Source organism: Oryzias latipes, chromosome 16, assembly GCF_002234675.1.
Source record: "Oryzias latipes chromosome 16, ASM223467v1".
NCBI lineage: Eukaryota > Metazoa > Chordata > Actinopteri > Beloniformes > Adrianichthyidae > Oryzias > Oryzias latipes.
In genome coordinates this window covers 8,964,847-8,986,855 of record NC_019874.2, presented here as the reverse complement: position 1 = coordinate 8,986,855, position 22,009 = coordinate 8,964,847, and positions in this window count along the sequence as shown.

Here is a 22,009-nt window from a genome sequence, read left to right as displayed (position 1 = left end):
GCACTTTAACTTTGGGAGTTGGGCCATCTAGACCCACTAGACAGTGCACTGAACCTTTTTTCTTCAATGATTTGTGATCTTCACTGGTGTCCATGATTACATGAAATCTTTCCACCTTTATCCACCTTTGTCATGGTAGGGAGAACACGTCAATGTAAGGGTGGGGTCATCTAAGATAGCACAAGGGGTAATGATATAAATGTTTTGCAATTTGAGGTTGTGCTTGAAATAATGTCTTATCTGTAAGGCTCTAAAGAACTCCCCATGGCCCATATTATGGTTTCGTTAACCCTTTAACACCGGATATGTCATTAGTAGCAGATATCCCAAGGGTTAGCGACACCTATAAAACACACGCTCTTTGACATTTAATAAATCTCCTATCGTTCACATGATCGATGTGAATCAGCTGATTGTGAGGTGGAGAAAAGCAGCCTTTTATGTCAGCTTTGAGCTTATATGCAACACATTACTGACCTAGTGTTGCATAATGACGCACAGGTGCCTTTCTCTGCAACAGAATAAGTTGATTTACGTGGATTGCGTAAACATTTCACTACTGTAACATGTATATCAGGCTCCTTCTCTCTGCTTTACAATCTGCTGGAATTACATTAATTGCGTACAAGGCTGAATAGTTACAGTAGTCGAAAGAATATAAACACTGGAGTTAAAGGTCTGGTGTAAAAGGATTAATGGGTGTCAACCGGAATAGGTTCTGGATGCCCCATGAACCTGAATGGGACAAAACAGGTTTAAGATGGATGGACGGACGGACGGACGGACAGATGGACGGATGGGTGGAATAATGGATGGATATTTCTTCTCACTGTTTTCCTGACAATCTATGTTTCATAAACACTTATCAGTGTACCTTCTTAGCTGTCATGTCCTCAGTAGCCGCCTTGCAGCATGCCTCCACCATACCAAGGTGAAAAGAGTTGTACCTGACAAACATGGCCAAAAAAATGTTTGGCCATTCTTTCATGTAAATCGTTTTTTAAATAACTATTTGTCTTAGAGTATTAGAATTGTTTTTAATCCAAAATTTAGAAAAAAAATAACTTAAAATTTAATGTGTAAACAACTTTATATTTTCCACAAAAAAAAAAAAAAACTATTGTTAATTCTAATCAGTTTTGTAAAGAAATTCTGTTGTTGACCTTTAATTTCTTAAGTTAAGTCAAACAAATATTTCTCAAAGTGTTGGAAGTTTTTTTATTATTGCCTTTTGAAAAAGGGATTTTAAGTAGTGTTCCCTCCCTTTAACGCAGCTTACCTTATTTGGTTTTGCTGTAACACAGATTCATTTTTGTGCAACTTTTCTTGATATTTTTTTTACAGCGCACTGTATTCTGCATCCTGCTGTATAATATTTCAATCAAATTTTCTAAATTTGCTTTGTCTCCTGTACAGAATGAGTTTAGGTGGTCAAATTAAATTAAATCTGCAATCGTCAGCAGTTCTATGGTTTCCTTCCATAATAGTGAAATTATTTTATATGAAGGTTTAAACTTTGGTGTTAAAGGACCAAAACAAGAAAGAAAAGTATAAAAATGTTAAAATCTATTTAAGCCCCTAACAGGCTACTTACAGATGATAACTGCAAAGCTACCACCTTCCATTACTGGTAACAAATTCTCCTATTGTTAGATCAGTTGATGTGTTTAATGTAAAAAACCTAATCCTTTAAAATATGAAAAAGCTCAGATGTGTCTCAGCAAAGCAAACTGCCAAAATGAGTTTGGAAAATAAAGACATCGCCTTAATAATCGTGTGAAAATAATTGTCAATAAACGGTAACATGGAATACAATCTCTGCAATGCCATTACACTCTAACTGCAGCTGAAATGGTTTAACATTACTGTGGTATTGCTAGTGAATGACACAAACTCATGTTTTGCAGCTTTGCTTTGGATTTTCTAATCATTTTTCTTTCATTTACTCAGCCAGAGTATGGAAATATGAAATGGGGTGAGGCAGCTGCAGAAGACTTTGGAGCATCTGAACACAAGAAAGAAGTGGAGGAATCTGAGAAATGATTTAGGACTGATAACACACCGAGGAGACCCTCGTCATGATTGATTTTCAAGTATGGATTATTAGATTTTTCTCATATGTTTCTTGTTTTGTTTTTTTAAGTCAGTGTTTATTGTTAAGTTATACTGATACAAGAAAGGCCAACTGTGTAATCTCATCTATTTATTTTTGTCTTTTGTCAGCAAAATGATGCTGTTAACACATGCAAGACATTTCAACTAAAGTAAGTAGAAAGTGGTGATTAAATCGGGATGAATTGGAAAACATCTGGGTTTTCTTCCCACTGGACCAACATGTACAAGCAATGTCTTTTCTAATCCGTTTTGGGACGTTCACCTTTGGCATTTCCAAGGAGCAGAATGTGACCCGACTCAACGTCAGCAGGAGTGATGTCTGAAAAGTGTTTAAGCGTGTATTCAGACTGGACACATATGGTTCGCTTAAAGTGAACCAGAGTTCGTTTTCCCTGATAATCCGGAAGAAATCTTCAATCTGGCTTCCCCCAAGGGCACCCTGGTCCGGTACCAGAAAGCGCTGTCAGACCCGAACTGAGTTTCGGTGTGCTCTGAGATTCCTCAGTCTGAATTCAATCTGTTCCCAGTGCGGAGCAGCTGAACCAGAACAGCCACATTAGCCGACTTAAACAGAGTGGGAGTGAAACATCAGATGGGCTGCGGGCAAATACAAAGCAACGATTGTTGTGTTATTAAAAAATAAAAATAAAATAAGGGGGGGTCCAACTGATTATTTGTTTACTTTAACACAGCTGAAATGCTTCTTTCATGCTTTTCTGTGTCTTGTTATGCAACACCATCTCGTTTTACAAGAATCTTTCAGACAGACGTTCATCAGAGAGAATTTAACAAATGATTCCAGATCAGGAAAGGACTAGTTTTGCTATAACTGATCAAGATAATAATAATAATACATTTTATTTATAAGGCGCCTTTCTGGACACTCAAGGTCGCCGCGGATAATGGTGTCTCTGAAGAGAATAACAACATTCTCCACAACTCCACTTGTAGACAGTCTTCATACTCGCTTTCAAGCTCATCTTTGCTGCCCAGTTTTTAAAGATTATGTAATAGCTGGCTGTTGAAATTAGCGATATATACATTTTTGTCTGTAATACTATTGAAACTAAACCTTGAACAAGAAGCTCTGAGCTTGTAAAACAAATATCCTCCATATGAATCTGAACTATTCTTTTACCTCCAGACTGGTGTGATGGAAAAATACAAGAACTTTAAAGAGATGAAGAATTATGAATATGTTAGAGAGCACATTAGAAGAGGTGGCTGTTGTGGAGAAGGATTTTGAGGGGACTGAAGAGTGGAAAGACAGTTGGTCTTGCCACATACCTGTGGAGGTGTTCAAGTGTTTAGGAGAGGTGGAAGAGTTTTCTTTTTTTTTTTAACTTGTCCTGTTCAACAGCTGAGCACACAGATGTGAGCTGAAGGCCTCTTGTGTTGGACATATTTTACTGTTCCAACAGGGGTTCTGGATCTGCCAAGTAGCTCCCACCCGAAGCGCATCACAGGCTGACCACCCCCGCCATCGCACGAATAAGTGGTTGTAAGAGGAAAGAGGGTAAGTCAGGGAAAGCTGGCAGACTCACCCTGATTGGTGAGTGAGACTGTGGTGAGAGCAGCCATGTTGCTGTTTCGAGACTCTGATGCAGAGACAGGAGACAGAGAAGCAGCAGGTGTTGCGGTTCTCTTTGGGAGGGACCAGGATGGATCAGGAATGAATCCATCAGAGGACCGGATCATGGTATATGTTCTGGAGATCAATGGAGAAAAACCAGATAGCGATGTTTGGACACAATGACAGGACGAACAGTGCTGATGTTGGATGCTGAGGTTGGTGCTACCAGGAACGAGAGGAAGACCAAAGAAGAGGTTCATGGATGTCGAGAAGGAGGACATGATAAAGGAGATAGAGGCAGATCATTTGCTGTGGTGACCCCAAAAGCTGCAGCTGACAACAAAGAATACTTTTTTCATTCATTGTTTGGGTTCTTTTCTTTCTAAATGATCATCATTTCGTACACGTCTCAAAGCACCTTCTGCAGGTGGCTGATGTTGATCCAAGGTGGTCCACATGTTCAAAAAATGTAAATTCTGCTGCTTAACATTTTCACCACAAAAAAACAATTGCAGCACAAGATCCCAGATGGAGTACAAAATATCTTTCAGTGAGAGGTAAGTTCAAAAGAAGGCTCCTTGATCCAAAAGGTAGAATTCAGTCATCACAACAGTTATCAGGAATGATTGAAAGAACAACAACAAACCAAAATGACCCAACACAAAGGAGGGCCCACATAAACAGAGAAAATAATAAACACAAATGAGAACAGTTGTACACGACTCCAGGAGCAAGATGGCACCAAGTTATGACTGTCAGCTGAGAAACAAGCACTGACAGAAACCAAACAGCACTTCCTCCATGACAGTCACATTTTATTTGCGATATCTTCAAAATAACTTCTATGTCAGAATGTTACCTCAAGGTTCTGTGGACTTACAGCACAATAAAAAAAGTTATGTTCTGTCCATCTTTATTTCTGCCTTTATTCAAATTCACATCACAAAACCTCAGAACAGGGACAGGGACAGCAGAAGTGAGCTCTAAACCCCAAAAGGGGTTAAAACCTATTCAAAGAAATTAGTGCCACACAGTTTCACAACATTGTGCCTCTCCACACAAGTTTATTTTTTTTAATGAAAAGAATTAAAATGATATTTAGAGGTGAATGGTCAAATACCACAGAGACAATTGGATTGCAAATCAAATCAAATTCAGGTGTTGACATGAAACGAGGACCAGAATAAAACCAAAATTCAATTTATTGAGATAAGACAGCAAATCCATAGATAGTCAAATAGAGTTTGAGTAATTTGCCTATAATCTATTTAAAGTTATGAATACTTTTTCAGTCAAAGTGCAGATTTTCATGAAGTAGCAAAGATTGGGTTCTTATTGGTTACCATCAAAGATATTGCATTATTCCAAAAAACCTTATGCCACTTCATGTAACAAAAATGTAGTGTCGTAATTAGATAAAAATGGAAGCGATTGTTAATACAGACAGAGAACCATTTGTTAGAATTTAATCTGGTCTATAAAACCTGTAACACTGTCTTCTCCAAGATCATATTTAAAAATATATCTGATGTGTTTTTGCTTTTATTTTAATGCTCAACTGTGTGAGTGGCTTGAAACTAGGGTTGTGCGATGTCCCTTAAATTGGTAGTTGACGATCTTTATAGTAAAACATCGGGATGGACAATGATATCATCGGGGCGGGGGTATTTTAAATTTTTCCTTATTATATAGTTATTATTCGTTATTTTACTTTATGAATGTAGTTGAGATGAGATGTTTGAGGAGTATGTGTGGTGTGATGCGTATGGGTCGTGTGAGAAATGAAGTAATCCCAGAGAGAACTGGTGTGATGTGAGAGTTGGCTTATAGAGCAGAGCAAAAGGCACTGGGATGGTTTGGACATGTTGAAAGAATGGAAAGGGAGCGATTGGGGATAAAGGTATGCAAATCTGATGTGAGAATGAGAGGAAGACCATGAATGGGGTGGACAGAGGGTGTAAAAAGAGCGCTAAATGCAAGAGGGATGACTGTGGTGCAGGGGAGAGAGGCTGCTCAGGACAGGGATGGGTGGCGAGAGTTTGTGTATGAATGAATGGATGGGTATGGTAGAGGTCTGGTCTTGGGATGAAGCGGCAAGGGGAACCCAGCCTTGGCTGAGGCCCTGCTGTGGAGGTGCCCACACTGGAGTGTGCAGCTGACCCTGATGCAGTGTGGTGTGGCTTAGACCAGGCCTTAGACCAGTCACATACACACACACGCGCGCACACACATATACGCACACACTGAAGGAGGAGGGTTTGGGGAAGAGAAAGAGGGAGTTAAGAATGTGTGCCCTGTCTACCCCACTTTGGTGGAACACAGCCTGGGTATATAGATAGATAGATTTTACTTTATTTCTTTATTTATTTTATTTCCCAACTAATGACTCATCAGCAATGAAAATACAATGTCCAGTATAAACTGAGGGAAGTAACTTTAACAAAAAAAATAAAAACAAACAAAATAGAAAAGAAGTAGTCTGCGCCTGCACTTGATTAGTCAAGTAGACCGGTGGATGAAGCGATCGTGTCTCTTAGCAGAGCAGCAGGACTTATAGCTTTGTGTTTGTGGGGAAGGGAGGATGCTTTGTTACGTGTGCGCTATGTGTGGGAGACTTCGGACTGGGATTTGTTCCGCAGCTCTAGGTGAACGATATCGGCACAAACCCTACTTGAAACGAGGTGGACTCTTAAAGTTTGACCTGAATAAATGCTTTTAAAGACTGAAGGAGGAATGATTGTTGATGTTTATCAGAGACTGAATAAACATCCAACTTTTTCAGGTTGTTTTTTTTTTCCCATGATGCCTTTGAAGTGATGACTCCATCATCTGTGTTCTCTGCTTAAAGTTTTAAACTGCAGGCTGTTCTGTAGAAGAAAAATGTGACCATGAAGTTTCCAGTTCAGTTAACAGCAGAAAAATAGATTTTGTATTTAAGACTGAGGGTGTCTTCTCAGCTCGTGCTTTCATGCTCTGCAGCTGCTCATAAAATTCATGTCTTCATTCTACGAGCTGTAATCAGACAGAATTATGACTCACTGTCGGATGATGATGTTTTGTTTTTGTTTTTATGACAGTAGGTGTGTGTGTTTTTGTATGAAAACTCCCAAATGCTTGTTGGCTTTTCTAAGTGTGCATATTTGGACACTGCAAAGAAAAGGCTGCTGTACAAAAAAGTGCAGAAGATGCTGGAACTCAGTTGTTATTGATTGTGATACATCTTTTTTTTTTTTGGTTTCAGATCTGTCAGCTGACCTGGGGAGTCAGCAGCAACCCTGTAGTCCGGTCCGGTTCTTCTGAACTAAGAGTGTGCTCTGAAAGACCTCCAGGTGTATGTGCACTGCAGCTTGTCCTCTGCGGGGGGCTAAGGTGTGCGAAAAGTCCAGTCAGCGCTTCTCCGGTAATATCCGGTAAACCTTCAGATAAATGGGTTGTGAACCGAGTAAACAGCGGTCACATGTACAGACCACTTTTCAATTACGATGCGGTTAACCTCTGAGGAGAGTTCAAGGAGGTGTCTGCACAGCAGAGCAACTCATCTCGTCTGACTGCAGTCTTCAGCATGCAGCTGCTGTCCACAGGTTTTTTAGTATTTCTCACCTCCTAGAGTTGGTGTGATCACACTGAAACTCTTTAATGTTTCTTCTTTTTTTTGTTACATGGGGCTGCTGCTTCTGAAGGTCTACAGGTCAGGTGAGAGAAATCTAATCTGAGAGAACTGCTATAAATAAATGGAATAGTACACTCTTGTGCCAAACGATAGCTTCTCTTCCTTTGTTCTCAGAGTCATTTACATGAGGTAAAATTTAGCTTTCTGTGTGTTTTGACATTCTGTTTGAGGAAAAATGGTTCAGCAATAAATTGATCCCAAAGAGAGGGGTTCCTGTAAGTTAATCTTTCTTTAGCACCATCATTTCAGTAATGTTATCACCAGCCAGATGCTCAGATCATCTGGTGCCAAGGACGTGCGCAAAGCAGGAATTGTGAAAATAATATGTTGAAATTTTAATTTGAAGCATGTCATACGTGGTTGATGCAATTGGGGCTGATCATTTCTATATATATCATCTTCTCTGAATGTCTTCTGCTTCATCAGTTCATTTTTACAGACTAAAGGCAGCTTAGTCCAACAAAATATAAAAAAACTTTGGCTGTCCTCACCGCGTCTTCATTTATAAACTGATTCTGGTCTCAACCCATAGTCTGAACTCGTGCCAGTCATCGTGTGATGGGGGGTTTCCTTTTTTTTAAGAGTAATGGTCAGTTTAACCTTATCAAACATTCTGGCGACCTACATATAGTGCATGCATAGTGCATGGTTAAATAGCCTATTACAGTTTAGTTCAATATATTTAAATGTGATTCTATATACTATGTTTTTTTTTCCTTTTTTTTAAATTAAAATTGACAAACAACTTCTTTTTGTTACCAGGAGGTGAGGTTTTGGCGAATGATGGAGGACTGTATTTAATGACAGAATGCGCTGATACACTTCTAAACAAATGGCAGCGCTGTGCGGCGTGTGGAGCTCTGGACCCAAAACAGGGTTTAGGCGCCGTGATAAGCCTCAGAAAACAGCGGCAGGTGACGCGCCGGATCTAAAACGGCTTTTATGGGCTGCAACAAGCCCCAATCCTCGGGAACAAAGGTCCTTAACTCTGTGATTTTCAACCTTTTTTGAGTCAAGGTACACTTTTTCATTGACAAAAATCCCGCGGCACAGACAAACAAAAAAAAGAGAAAATCTACAGTCTGTATTGATGTTCTCCACAATCATATGTACATTACATGTAATAAAAAATGGCACAAAATTTTGACGTTGCAGTTGTTTTCCCAAAACGTTGCAATTGTTTTACATAATCATTTCCAACTAAATTTGTTGCAAATTTGCCCAGGAAGTTGTTTGTCCCTCCAGTTGATTAAAATGCATTTTCATTACACCTCACAATTCTACAAAAAATAATCTTCTTTCTAAACGGTAATTTATTTTAGAATACTTTTTCAATGTTTGTGCAATAGCAATTTTTGAACAAATATATAGTCACATTGTGTTTGATCAATTTCAGACAGAAAAGACCAACATTATCTTCATATTTATAAGTTCAATTGTAACCACACAAAACGTGAACACGCTAAAGTTTTTTTTAGTTTTTCCTTTGTTTAAATCAAAAAAGAAACTTTGACAAGTTTTCATTTATTTTTGGGAGTTTGTTTCATTTGAGTTAAATGTGTCGGTTTACCTCTTAACCTGGATCCTGTTTATTTGATTTTGTTACTTAACTTTAAGTTTTTCATAAATAATCATGAATGAAATCTGAAATAGAATTTTTCCTTCAATCCAGACATTATTAAAAAGACGTTTTTTCTTTTATAATTAATAATTTGGAACAAACACTGGAATCTCTGACTGTGATTCCTTTTTATCCAACACAAACCTTGAAGGAAAACGAAATTGTTTTCCTGATTTCATCAAGAATATTTGCAGACTGTTAGAACAGATGTTTGCATTTATCGGGCTTAATTAAAGTTAACAGCAGTGCAGTGAGAGACACCGTCACATCAACCCAAGGCATCATAAGAGATATAGTGAAAATGCTGATGCTGGAGAGAGAATTGCATCTCTGAGCTTCAATATTTTACATACTTTTAACGCTGTCCCAGATCTGGTCTCAGATACCTTCAGACCAGATAAACTGCTGGGGTGCACGGGTGATCCGTACAGATCACTAGCCTCGGTTCTGCACAGACATGTAACGCAGATTGCCCCCCCCCCTCCCCCTCCCTCTGCGCACTTAAACAAATTTAAATAAATTGTTTGGTTGCATGGAACACAATTTGCGCATCAAATTCATGTCCACCACTTTTGTTTTAACATGCATCAAAGTCACTGTCCAAAAGTGGTTTTAGAAACCTGGAGCTCCCGCAACATTTGGGAGGAACTACCGTCAAATGTTTTTCTCGTCCTCCTTATGAAAGACACTGAAGCTGCTGAGAGATCAGGTGTATTTATTTTGAAGAGCTCCACAAAGCTGTCGGTAAGCTACTCAGTGTGAAACCTGCACCTTTTTGATTAACATGGAGCTAATATTCTGTTGATTTTAAATGTTTTTAGATCAGTGAAAAATGAGTTATTTCCCTAGTGTGCCACAGCACAGGCACACTGGGTGCAAAACACTGCCTTAACTGAATCCGGTCTCCAACAAGGAAGTCAATGTCAATCATGTTTAGTCCAAGTTGTATGTTATTAAGTCCTGGATTGCTACTTATGTGCAGTAGAAAGTTCTAATCCTCGAAAACAGAGCAGTTTTTGGAACCCAATCTGGCATTGTTTAACTTTGAAATAAAGTACCGTCCAGGCCCAATAATTGAAGTGCTGGCGCAATGTCGCATCAAGCGCAGATTGTTCTTGCATCTTAATAATAAATAACTGGACATATACAATACTGTTTACATAACGATAGTCTCATTTGGCAGTTATTCACTCTCAGCTGAATTTACATAGCAGCTGATTGGTACATAGCTTTACTTGCTACCTGATGCATAATTTGTATTTCGTGTTTAGCTATTACTGTCCGTTTCAGATATTCTGTAAGTAGCCTTCTCTGTCTTTTATTTTTCTTTCTCTTTCTTATTTAATCTTAGACATTTCATGGCATTATGATTAAACAGCAAAGTAAGAAGTTCATTGTACAGGGAACTGGCTTCCTTACTGTGCAGATGACAATAAACCCTTTGAATCTTGAATTTTCCAAGCATATCCTCAGTCTCTTCTGGTCTGGAAATCCCAGAGGAGGCCTGAGAAGTACAACACCTGCCTAACCCCAACCAAACAAAAGCTGTTTAAATGAAGTTATTATTTGAACAATATTCAAAACATTTATGGTGTTTTTAGCTATCAGCTGTGTTTTAATGGGAATTGTGTTTTTAGAAGCCTCATGTGTGATGACAAGCCCCAACTGTCTGGACCGTTTATGGGAGGTCATGTTAAAGATCATGAGTCTCTACACTTTTACCCTCTTTTCCCATGTTTGGACGTCGTTTTTTCAGGTTACAGGTTGAGTTGGTTGTGCTCTTTAATCTCCTGCTAGTTTATTCCACTACATTTATCTGTACCTGTTATTGTATTTTAGTGATGCCTCTAATTTAACTAATAGGCTTTTAATTCATTTAAATCATAGTCCCTTTTAGATCCAACTGTTGTGAACAGTAGTTCACTGAGTAAAATCTTGAGCTGTTCTTAAGTGTGTGGTTCTATGTGCAGTATTGCCCCCTCTATAATGCTGTGATTTGTCTTATTCGGGGAAGTTGCTTTTGAAGTGGTGTGTTTGTGTACAGCTCTGCCTTTTTTACAAGAAACTACTGTGGTATTGCTAAGCTAAATTAAACAGACTAAACTGGCCATCCCTGCCCTTAGACCCTCCTACTCAGTAAGGAAAAACTGACAACAAGCAGTCCAAAGAGGAATGTTTTAAGCCTAACTTTGAAGGTGGAACTGTGTCGGCCTCTTTAGGATGGGTCCTAGAACAAAGCCCTGTGAGACTCCAGAGCTAACTCGAGTGCAATGAGAGGACTGTCCATTTACATAAACAAACTGGTACCTATAGGATAAATATGATTTAATCCACCAGAGGGCAGATCCTCTGATTCCTATTATTTGCTCTAACTTTTAGAGTAAAATACTGTGGTCGAAAGTGTCAAAGGCTGCACTGTCCCTTTTCTGAGGCCAATAATAAGTCATTAACTAATGACTCCAACCAGTGCTGTGGTGTGGTCTGAACCCAGACTGAAAATCTAAAGCTGCTTAACTACAACTCTTTCTAGGATTTTTAAAATAAAGGGGAGCTTTGATATTGGTCTATAGTTGGCCAGATTGCCAGGATCCAAACTGGGCTTTTTTAGAAGAGGTTTACAAACTGCATATTTAAAAGACTGTGGCATATAACCTTTTTTAGAGAGGGATTTGCTATAGTTAATATGGATTCATTAATTAAGGGGAAGGATTCTTTAAAAAGCTTAGCGGGGATTGGGTCTAAGAGACAAGTTAAGGTTCTGGATGACGCAATAATTATTCCTATTTCCGCTTGATCCTCAGCAGTGAAGCAGTCTAATGTTACAGGGGTTTCTATGGATGCCTCCACCTTTACTGCTTCAGTCTGCTCTGGGCTGATAGTAGGAATAACTTGATTCAACTAATGTCTAATATTTTAGATTTTACCATCAAAAAATTAAAGGAAATCTTCAAAGCTGAGATTAGCAGGAGTATGTGGTTCTACTGAGCTCTGACTGCTGGTTAGTCTGGCTGTTGTACTTAACCCTTGTGCTATTGAAGGCACTTTAATAGTGGGAGTGGGGTCACCTGGACCCCACAAGACAGTGCGCTGAACCTTTTTACTTCAATGATTTGTGATCTTCACTGGTGTCCATGAATTACATGAAATCCTCTTCACCTTTATCCACCTTTGTCAAGGTAGGGAGAACACGTCACTGTAAGGTTGAGGTCATTTTGACCCCACAAAATAGCATAAGGGTTAAAAAAATCTTGGATTATTTCCATTCTCTGCTGTTAAGGTTGAAAAATACTGGCTTCTTACTCTATGTAGAGCTTTTTAGAATTTGAATTGATTTTGAATTCCAGGTATTCCGAGACTGCTCTGAACCAGAGCTGTATTTCAGCATTAAACCACGATGCTACTCAGTTTTGTCTAACAAGCTTAGATTTCAAAGTGGCAACAACATTAAGTGTTCTACTGATATTACTCCTAATGATGTTATGTGGGGTCACAGTCTGCTCCTTGGGAAGACCAAAGCTGGACATCCCAAAATGACTTAGAGAAGAAATTGCTACTACATTTTGGCGCAGTGGGAAGAAAACCTAGATGTTTTCCAATTCATCCTGATTCAATCCCCACTTTAATTGAAATGTCTTAAATGTGTTAACAGCAGAAATACAAAAATACTGTAAATAGATGAGATTACACAGTTGGCCTTTCTTGTGTTAGTATAACTTAACAATAAACTGAATTAATAAAAACAAGGACTGAACTGAAAAGACATATGAGAAAAATCGAATAATCCATACTTAAAAATCAATCATGACGAGGGTCTCCTCTGTGTGTTATCAGTCCTGAATCATTTCTCAGATTCCTCCACTTCCTCCTTGTGTTCAGATGCTCCAAAGTCTTCTGCAGCTGCCTGCAGAAGACTGTTCCATCTGGCTGAGTAAATGAAAGAAAAATTATTAGAAAAATGCAAATCAAAGCTGCAAAACATGAGTTTGTGTTATTCACTAGCAATACCACAGTAATGTTAAACCATTTCAGTTGCGGTTAGAGTGTTATGGCATTGCAAAGATTGCATTCTATTTTACCGTTTATTGACAATTATTTTCACACTCATATTAAGGCGATGTATTTATTGTCTGTGGAGCCCATGACCTGACATGGGTCAAATAATAAATATCTCATTCCCACTAATTAATATCTTGTTCCCGAAAATTAATGTCTCGTTCCCATGAAATAATATCTTTTTTCGTTCGCAATAATTAAGATGTGCGAACGAAATAATTATTCATATCATAAGTCATTCATAAATTCAGCCACATGACATTTGTTACTAAATATAATACAAATGAATGTTTTGTAAACAGAAAATGGCCCTACTAGTTGTTTTTAATATTAAAGTTTGCAGATTCTTGACCAAAATGATAAGACTTACAGTTTTTCAAAGGACATTTTGTGAGAGTCGGTTTCTACCAAATACTTCAATCACCAAAACTTGAGGCATGACACACAGGAAACCACAAGAACATTCCAACACCAGTGACATTGAGAGAGCTTCGTAAATACCTACGACATAATTAACTAAAATAAAAGAAACTGCACCCAGTCAGAAGCACAGCAGCCTGTTACAACCAACACAAAACACTGAAGACCATTCTGTTTTTTTGGAATGAGAAGAGATGCCATTTACTTCAGTTAGACTGGAATTTTGTAATGATCATACTTTTGAAGTCTACTTGAAAATATCAGGTTACTCCCAGTAATCTGATATTTGTAGGCCTGTAATTCAATATACTGGTTGACAATGACCCCCTTATGTCTGGAAGCTAATGTTTGGTAACCATCACGCAGGAAGCATAATGCTTTTTACATCGGTATTGGACAAATGTGTTAAATCTGTGAAGATTGATGCCTCCACAAACCGCAATGTTCCAAAACAGCGATACAAGAGGTTTAATTAGCATCAATAAAAGAGGTGATACATCCACAAAAAAGATACAAAAGAAGTTTGCTGTTTCTTTTCTGTGTGCATAAGTGAAAATTTGTTTTCTTGATTCCATTATCCACTGAGAACTCCAACTTTAGCTCTAGTCCTTTGTTTTCATGTTTAAAGCTGATAATTCACAAATGTAGCTGGATGTTATTTTTATTTTACTATCTCTCAGAGCTCTGTGTGTACACGTTCAGACTGCAGCATGAATGGCGCCCTGTGAGCTGCAGTTCACCTGCAGGGACAGCTCATCTCTTATCTTGATAGGATGCTTGGACAGGCACTGCATCACGTTAAAGACCTGACCAATCTTTCCCGACACATCCAGCAGCAGACTGGCTGATTGGCCATCCCCCTCATAGACCAGGAACACACACCATGAGGAAGTTTGTTGATTTGGCTTCAAGGAAACTTGAACGCAGTTAACGTAATTCCAATGGATTCTGAAGCTGAGTGTTTGGGATCACTTTAAAATGCTTTTCTCTGTGTCAGAATCAGTTGGTACCATCTCTAACCATAATCTTAACCATAAAAGAAGGTTTGAAGTATAGCTATGAAGATGATTGTATCTGCCTCCCTAACTGAAATAAAGAGCTGGGTCAATTGAAAATTGGGAAGAAACATCCAGCTAGACCATTCTCTGTAAGGGTGACCATCTGCTGTGACGGGCTTGGGGAAAGGTAATAAAAGAAAAGAGACTGGAAAATTTCACTTTTTTGCAAGACAAAGAGAGACTGCTTAGTAACTTTAAAAGTCGCACATGTAGTTAAGATAAGAATTCAGACAGAGACTATGTGTCTTAAGAGTGGCTTATAATTTCAGAATCCTGTCCTGCTTCCTGATCTGTATTATCCTTTTGGTCTTTTGAGGTTCTAGTTTTTGGTGGCTCTCTGCACATTCCAGCCTTCAGTTTGTGTCAAGCTAAAGCTCCACTGATACTGACCACTTTTCTGTCTCTGATCTTGATTTGTGACTCTAGGTTGGTTTTAATATTCGGTCAATAACAACAGTTCTGTCATGATTTGAATTTGTTGTCTTGTTTTTGGTCCTTGTTCTGTCTTGTTTCTGTTTCCTGTTTTATTTTGAAAGTCTCCTGTCTTGTCTGTTTTCTTGAGTTTTACTTCCTTTGGTCCCCATCAGCCCTGATCGTGTCCACCTGTGTCTTGTCTGCCCTGTCTGTATTTAAGTCTCGTCTCTGCCTTCCTCCTGTGTTGGTCCATTAACCCTGTTATGGTGTTCATGCCTTGTTCCTTGTCCCTCGCCATGCCACAGTAAGTTTTAGTTTTGTTCTGTCATCCTGCTCTGCAGCGCTTTTTGTTTCTATTAAACCCCTTGCCCTTGAACCGTGTGCCTCCGCCTCTGCATTCTGGGTCCTACCGGCTCTCAAGCCACCCCCGCACATGACAAGTTCATCTCAAGACTTTATTATATTCCCCTTTTGGCAACGACAGAGGCCAAACATCTTAAGTCTTCAAAATGCTTTCACACATTGTTGCTGGTATTTTGGTCCATTCCTCCATGCAGATCTTCTTTACAGCAGTGCTGTTTTGGGGATGTCGGTTGGAAACATGAACTTTAAACTCCCGCCAATGATTTTCTGTGGGGTTGACATCTGGAGACTAACTAGACCACTCCAGACCCTTGAAATGTTTTTTAAAGAAGTGGCTTCATTAAAAAAACATTTCAAGGTTCTGGAGTGGTCTAGTTTGTGTGTTTGGGCTTATTGTCATGCTCAAAGGCACAGTCACATTCCATCTTCCACGCCTTTGCTAATTGAGGGACGATTATACGTATAACCTCACAATGCATAGCCCCATTAATTTTTTCATTTACACAGATCAGTTGTCACTGTTCCTTTGAAAAAAATGCTCCAAACCATGTTTTCACCCCCTGTGGTTCTGGAATTTTCGTTGACCATTCATGTGATAATTTTGACCTCATTGGGTGAGAATCTGATGTCTTTCTGAAGACATTGAGAACTTGTCAGTCAGCTTTGTTCTGAATGTTAAGTTACTTGGGAAAAAGGTTAATTGGTGCCAAAGATTTTTAACAAGATGCATGCCAAAGTACTTTGATCTTTTCCAGGTCAGATATGGAATTCAAGAAACAGAAAAATGCAACAACAAAAAAAGTGAAAAGTCCAATTCTGAGACTTTTTTATGTCAATACTTTTAAGCTACAACTAGATGATGTTAATCACATCCATTTATTCAGCACATTATCAAGTGTAGATTTTGGTGCCTGCTGCTCTTGAGCATTAAGATCACATGGTATAGACATGATTCATGGTAATAATTTAAAGACCTTTTTTAAACAACTTGAGATTCAAGTTTGTCAATACACTGAAAGAGAATAAATCAAAAGTAACATCCTGTGGGACTTCCAGATACAGATTGATAGGACAATAATGGCGAACCAACCAGACAATGTAGTGGTGGAGAAAACAGAAGAAAGCCGTTGTGGTGGATGTGGCACTGCGCTATACAAACATCAAGAAGAAGGAACATGAGAAACTGGAGAAATACCAGGGACTCAGAGAAGAACTGGAGAAAGCATGAAAGTGAAGGTGACAGTGGTGCCCGTGGTAATTGGAGCACTCGGGGCAGTAACCCCCAAGCTGGAGGAGTGGCTACAACAGATACCTGGAAAGACCTCAGACCTCTCAGTCCATAAAAGTGCAGTGCTAGGAACAGCTAAGATTTTGCAGGACCCTCAAGCTCCCAGGCCTCTGGTAGAGGACCCAAGGTTCAGTGAGAAACCATTTAGGAAGGATGGAAATTTTCTTTTTTTTTTTTTTTTTTTTAATAACATTTTAAAGCAAAAATACAAATATTCACCAAAAGTTGACAGTAAAGTTGTTCATTAAAATAAAATAGAAATGCACAAAAAAAAAACAGTTTGGTTGGAAGGAGAGTCACATTTTTTGACAGAAGAATCTGATCATGAAATAAAATCCTGGTCTTTAAGTTTCAATCCTGTCCTATTTTTAATTTTTCTTTGCTGCTTTTATTCAACGGTGATGAAGCTGATCCTCTCTGAACGCCGTTTCTTCATCACTGCTCATAATCCCTGCATGAGTCTGTGTGTGAGCCAGAATGTTCTGTTTTGGGCTGGTATGGAGCACACTTGTATTGTGAGGAGAACCCCTTGAGGTGTTTGTGAAACGGGAGAACCCTGAGGTGAAGCTTTCCTTCTTCTCAGAGGACGGTCAGACTCATATTTAAATGTCCCGTAACGGAAGGCAGAATGATAAATTTAGCAACCTTTTCCTCCACTCCCTGGAGCTGAGCCAGGATTGATGTGCCCGTAATCTGCTTTCTAATTAAATGGGATGTGTATACAAATCATTTCATTTTTCATGCTTTGCAAAACTGGAGAATGAGACAAGACACGTGAGCACCTAAAAATGGTGCTGGTGACCTGGTTAGACTTTTAAAGGCTGCTTTAATTGTGACAGTTTTGGACATGTACAGTGGTGTTCACCAAAGCCTCATACGAATGCTTCCACACACGGGTCTCATCTCATCATCCACTGCATCTCTGAGTGTTTGTCAGCAAGCTCAGCTCTGCCAGAGGGAGGGCATCAGGCCCACTCCAAGCCCACACAGATAATTCACTGCCTTTTTGAACTCTGGAAATTGCCCCACATTAATATTTATAGGTGTTTTTAATCTTCAATATGCATGTGCATTGAAATAATGCCCCTTTGAGGTAATTCATTTATTTATCCAGCTTTGCCATATTTATTTTTCACACTCTTGTCCGTGTTCTTTAATTGGCTTTATCTCAGGATTTGGAGAAACTGTCAATCAAGCTTAGACACGTGAATTCAGCTGTTGGAGTTTATTTTTAAATACACTTTTTTTGGAGCTGATAGCTGGGAAGTACACTTGAGTTGAAAGCAAAATGAAACAATTTTGAAACAGATCCCAAATGGGTAGCACTGAGCTTTTATCACATTTGTACACGGAGAATATAAATTATGCTCTATGAAAAAGCATGAGTGGGTGTAAAAAAAAAAAAAAGCTGAGACCACATTTTAGCAGTTTTGTCTCTGTCAGCTGTAGTTAAATTCACAAAAAACAGTGTTGTTTGTCCTAAAATGTCTCACTGAGGTTCATTTTATGAAAAGCCCGCCAGACTTCAGTAAAGATCAGTGCGATGCCGCACAGAAGCTGCTGCCGTGTGTCAGCCTCAGACTCTGGACTCTGGCAGATCGTTGTCAGCGTCTCTGCTGTTATTTACTCCACTGCAGTAACAACCTGCATGAAGTCCACCTGCACCACTACGATAGGAAAACGTGCCTTCTGTCAGCGCTCTCGTGTTGTGCTGCTGTGGCTCGCTCCGGCCCCCTCCGTGCTTCGTTTCCACTCAGTTATTCGTTCTATTGAGCTGAAGCTTTTTCAGAAGCAGCTCATTGATCTTTCAGCAGCTCAGTGTTCTTCTGTTAACTTTGTTTTGAAGAACCCTTCTCCTCAAGTACTGTAGAAACACAGCTCTCTGAATCCATAATCATCTGGGCTCATTTGAATGTTATAAGAGAAACTGTGCTGTCAGGTCACCCTGATTGATCTTTCAAGGCATGTTTGCTGTTGTTTCTCGGCTGCTTCTCTGCAGTGTATGGAAAGTGATGTCTTCTCCCTGCTCTCTGACGAGTTTATGTGTATATTGGGCTTGACGGCAACAGTTCTTTGTTTTTTGGCCTTTTTGACCTTTTTTTAAAACTGTGGAGGAAGCCTGAGACTTTGCTTGACCCTCAAACTTTTTGTTGTGGTTCAGGCGAGTGTGGTGCAGGAAAATGTGCTGTTTGGCAAATGAAGCTTCATGTTTAGACTTTGTGTCATTTCTGACACAAAAAGTTGTTCTCAGGCTGTTGTTCATCTGTTTAGTTTTCTGCTCTGTTTACATTTGCTTTTTTCCTTGCTGTTACTTGTTAAATGTAATAAAGAGTTGCAGTGTTAGGAATACCTTTGTACTGTTGCAGACATTCATCACATCTTTACTATTAATTACAGCAAACACGTGATCATGTTAGCGGCCTGAACATTCCAAGCAAGAATGAACCGATTGAGAACAGAGCAGCAGTTTTTGGTGCTGAAGGCAGAAGAGAACGAGGGGATTAATGGGGATCACAGATAAAATCAGTACAAATTAAACAGAAACCCTAAAAATATACAGCAGCAGACCACAAATGACTATAAACACAAACAGGATATTCATCCATCCTTCTTCCAAACCTGGTTTTTGCCTGGGTTGGGGGGCTGCTTGAGGCTACACTCAAAAAACTATCACACTGAATGAACAAAAATTATGGAAAGGATTTCCACCTGATTACATTAGCTTTACTTCAACAAAAATGGATCACATTGGTCCCACTTAATGTACCTGGGTTGGGTCAACTTAATGTATTTAGGTTCAACCTAAAACACCTCAATTTGTAGCACGTTATTGAATTAAGTTTGTTCAACTTAATTTTTTATGTGTATCACACTCAATTTAATATTTTGATATAACTTCAAATTTTCCCCCCCTATTTTCCTTCATTTTGTTAATTTTTCTAAAGATTCAACCTATGGGCTTTGTAATCTCCACATCAAAGACATGAATGACCTAGCAATGTCTCACATTACAAGGCGGGAGCTCATTCAACTCTGTCTTTATTTTGATATACAGGGGTTTTCTGCACAAGGGGGCTGGTGGTTGTTCATCATCCTCCACACTCTAACTCATGGTGCAGAAAGAAATGAACATAACCCATGGACAAAAACACACTTAAACCCCAATCTGCCCAGATGGGCAAAGAAAATGGTATCTCACAATTCCTTGCGCTGCCTTACGTTATGACGTCATGACGCATTGACAGCTTCACATCAAAGTTACACCAACTTAATTGAATTAAGTTGATTCAAAGTAAAATAACTGTCAGACAACTAAGTATTATTCTTAAGTTGAATGAACTCAAAAAAATGATTTATTTTCACCAAACTAAATAATTAAGTTCGATTAATGTAAAAAAGTGTATCTTTCCAACTACAGCCCAAATACACTTTTTAGAGGGCTGTAACTAATTTGAAAGATGTTGGTTCAACAAAATGAGACTATGCCCTCCTTAACTTCCCTAGGTGGCAATTTTGCACATGGAAACTTGTAAAATGCGAAGAAGACAGGCTCAACGTGGGCGGGGTTAACATTTTGCAGCGTTCAGGCATTCCGCGATGTTGAGCGTTCCCCAGGCCGCAGCCAGGTGTAGTTGAGAGATCTCGGATAATCTCGTGATATCGTGAGGTTATCTACAGCCATTATCCAATTTAATGGAATCTTGTTGGATCAACATGATTCCATTAAATAACTATTAAATAGATTATTTTTATGTACAAGCGACATGATTCATCATGATTTACAAACATAAAATGTTCTGGTTGAAATGACAAGTTAAATTTTCGTAAAGTTTATTGGCTGGTAATTTCCTTTTTTTGAGTGTATATCCCAGTTGCTATTGGCCAAAGATGCAGACAGGTATATCCTGTCACCAGTCTGTCAACAGCCCACATGACCACAAACATCCCCACTCATGGGAAAATTTAGAGTAGCCAACAAACCAAAGCTACATGTTTTTGGTCAGAGAAAACTTACGCATGCAGGGAGAACATGCAGAAGCCAAGCTGGGGGTTCTGTCATTCCTCTCAGTTATACAGACACAAGGTGATAACAGATCAGTGCATGAGCATCTCTACACAGAGATAACAGCTGACAACCAAACCTCTCACTAAGTCCAGCATATCAGCCAAACACACAGTGGGTATTAGTGTTTTCTGAGCCTCCCTCTCTATGGGCTCTCAATTGAAGGGGGACGTGGCTGCAGACAAGATGGCACCCAGACATAGTTGGCGGGTAGCGGAAATTCTACAACTTTAGCCGGTGTCAATGCAAAATGATGTTTTACTGTTCAAGATGAGCTAAAAATGGGGCAAAAAAAAGGTAATCGCTTTATTCCTTTCAAAATTGATAACAAAGGTGTTCAGGTTTGTTAACCCTCTTACATTGGAGGTTTAGATCCAGTGTTTACATTCCAATGACAACCGTAACTTTTCATCCTTCAAAAAGATCAAAGTGAATCAGCTTATTCATCAATATGCTGTGAAAAGGTATTCGCCCCTTTTTGATTTCTGTTTTTTATGCATCTGAACCACACACAAAGGTCTCAAATAATCAAACCAATTTTAATATCACCCAGACACTACTCAAGATTTGCCACAGTTCCCAGTTTTCTCCATTTGTGGATATTTGTTCTGGCAGTGGTTCGCTGGAGCCCCAAACCCTTGGAGATGTGTTTGTAATCTTTTCCAGACTGATCGCTTTTCTAATTTCTTCTGAAATTTCTTTGGAACCTGGCATGATGTGCTGGTTCTTGAGATTTAGTAGCCTACTTTAATTTCTCTAAAAGGTACTTTTGGAGGGATTTCTTAATTGAACAAGTCTGGTGGTAAAAGGTTTGGGTTTGGCTTGTGAAGTTGACCTTGTCTGTCTCAACTTTGTAGTTAGCAGTAACTTTGTGATTTATGGGGGAGGGGGGGGGCTAATTACTTCTTCACACAGAGCCGGATAGGATTTTAATTTTTCCCCTCTTGGTAAATGAAACTATTATTTTGAAACTGCATATTGTATTTCCTTGGGTTCTCTTCGTGATATTAAAATTGGTTTGATAATTTGAGACGTTAGTGATTCATATGCAAAAAAGAAAAACAGAAATCGGTAAGGGGGCAAAAACTTTTTCACTGCTTAAATATATTTTAAAATCTTGGATTTTCTTGTTGCTAACGTGCTTTTCTAAAAGAGGGGATCCTATGGTACATCCAGGCCAAATTTGTTGCTTGTACCACAAAATGTACAATAATTTTAAGAACCAGCTTCACTGCAAAGACTGAAATCAAAGTATCCATAACCTTTTGACCCGAGTGGAGGCCTGATCTGTTGGCCAATGGCTGGTGAGACTACATATCCAGGAGATCTTTTTACATTTCAGTCAGACACTGTTAATGTTTAAATAAAGTA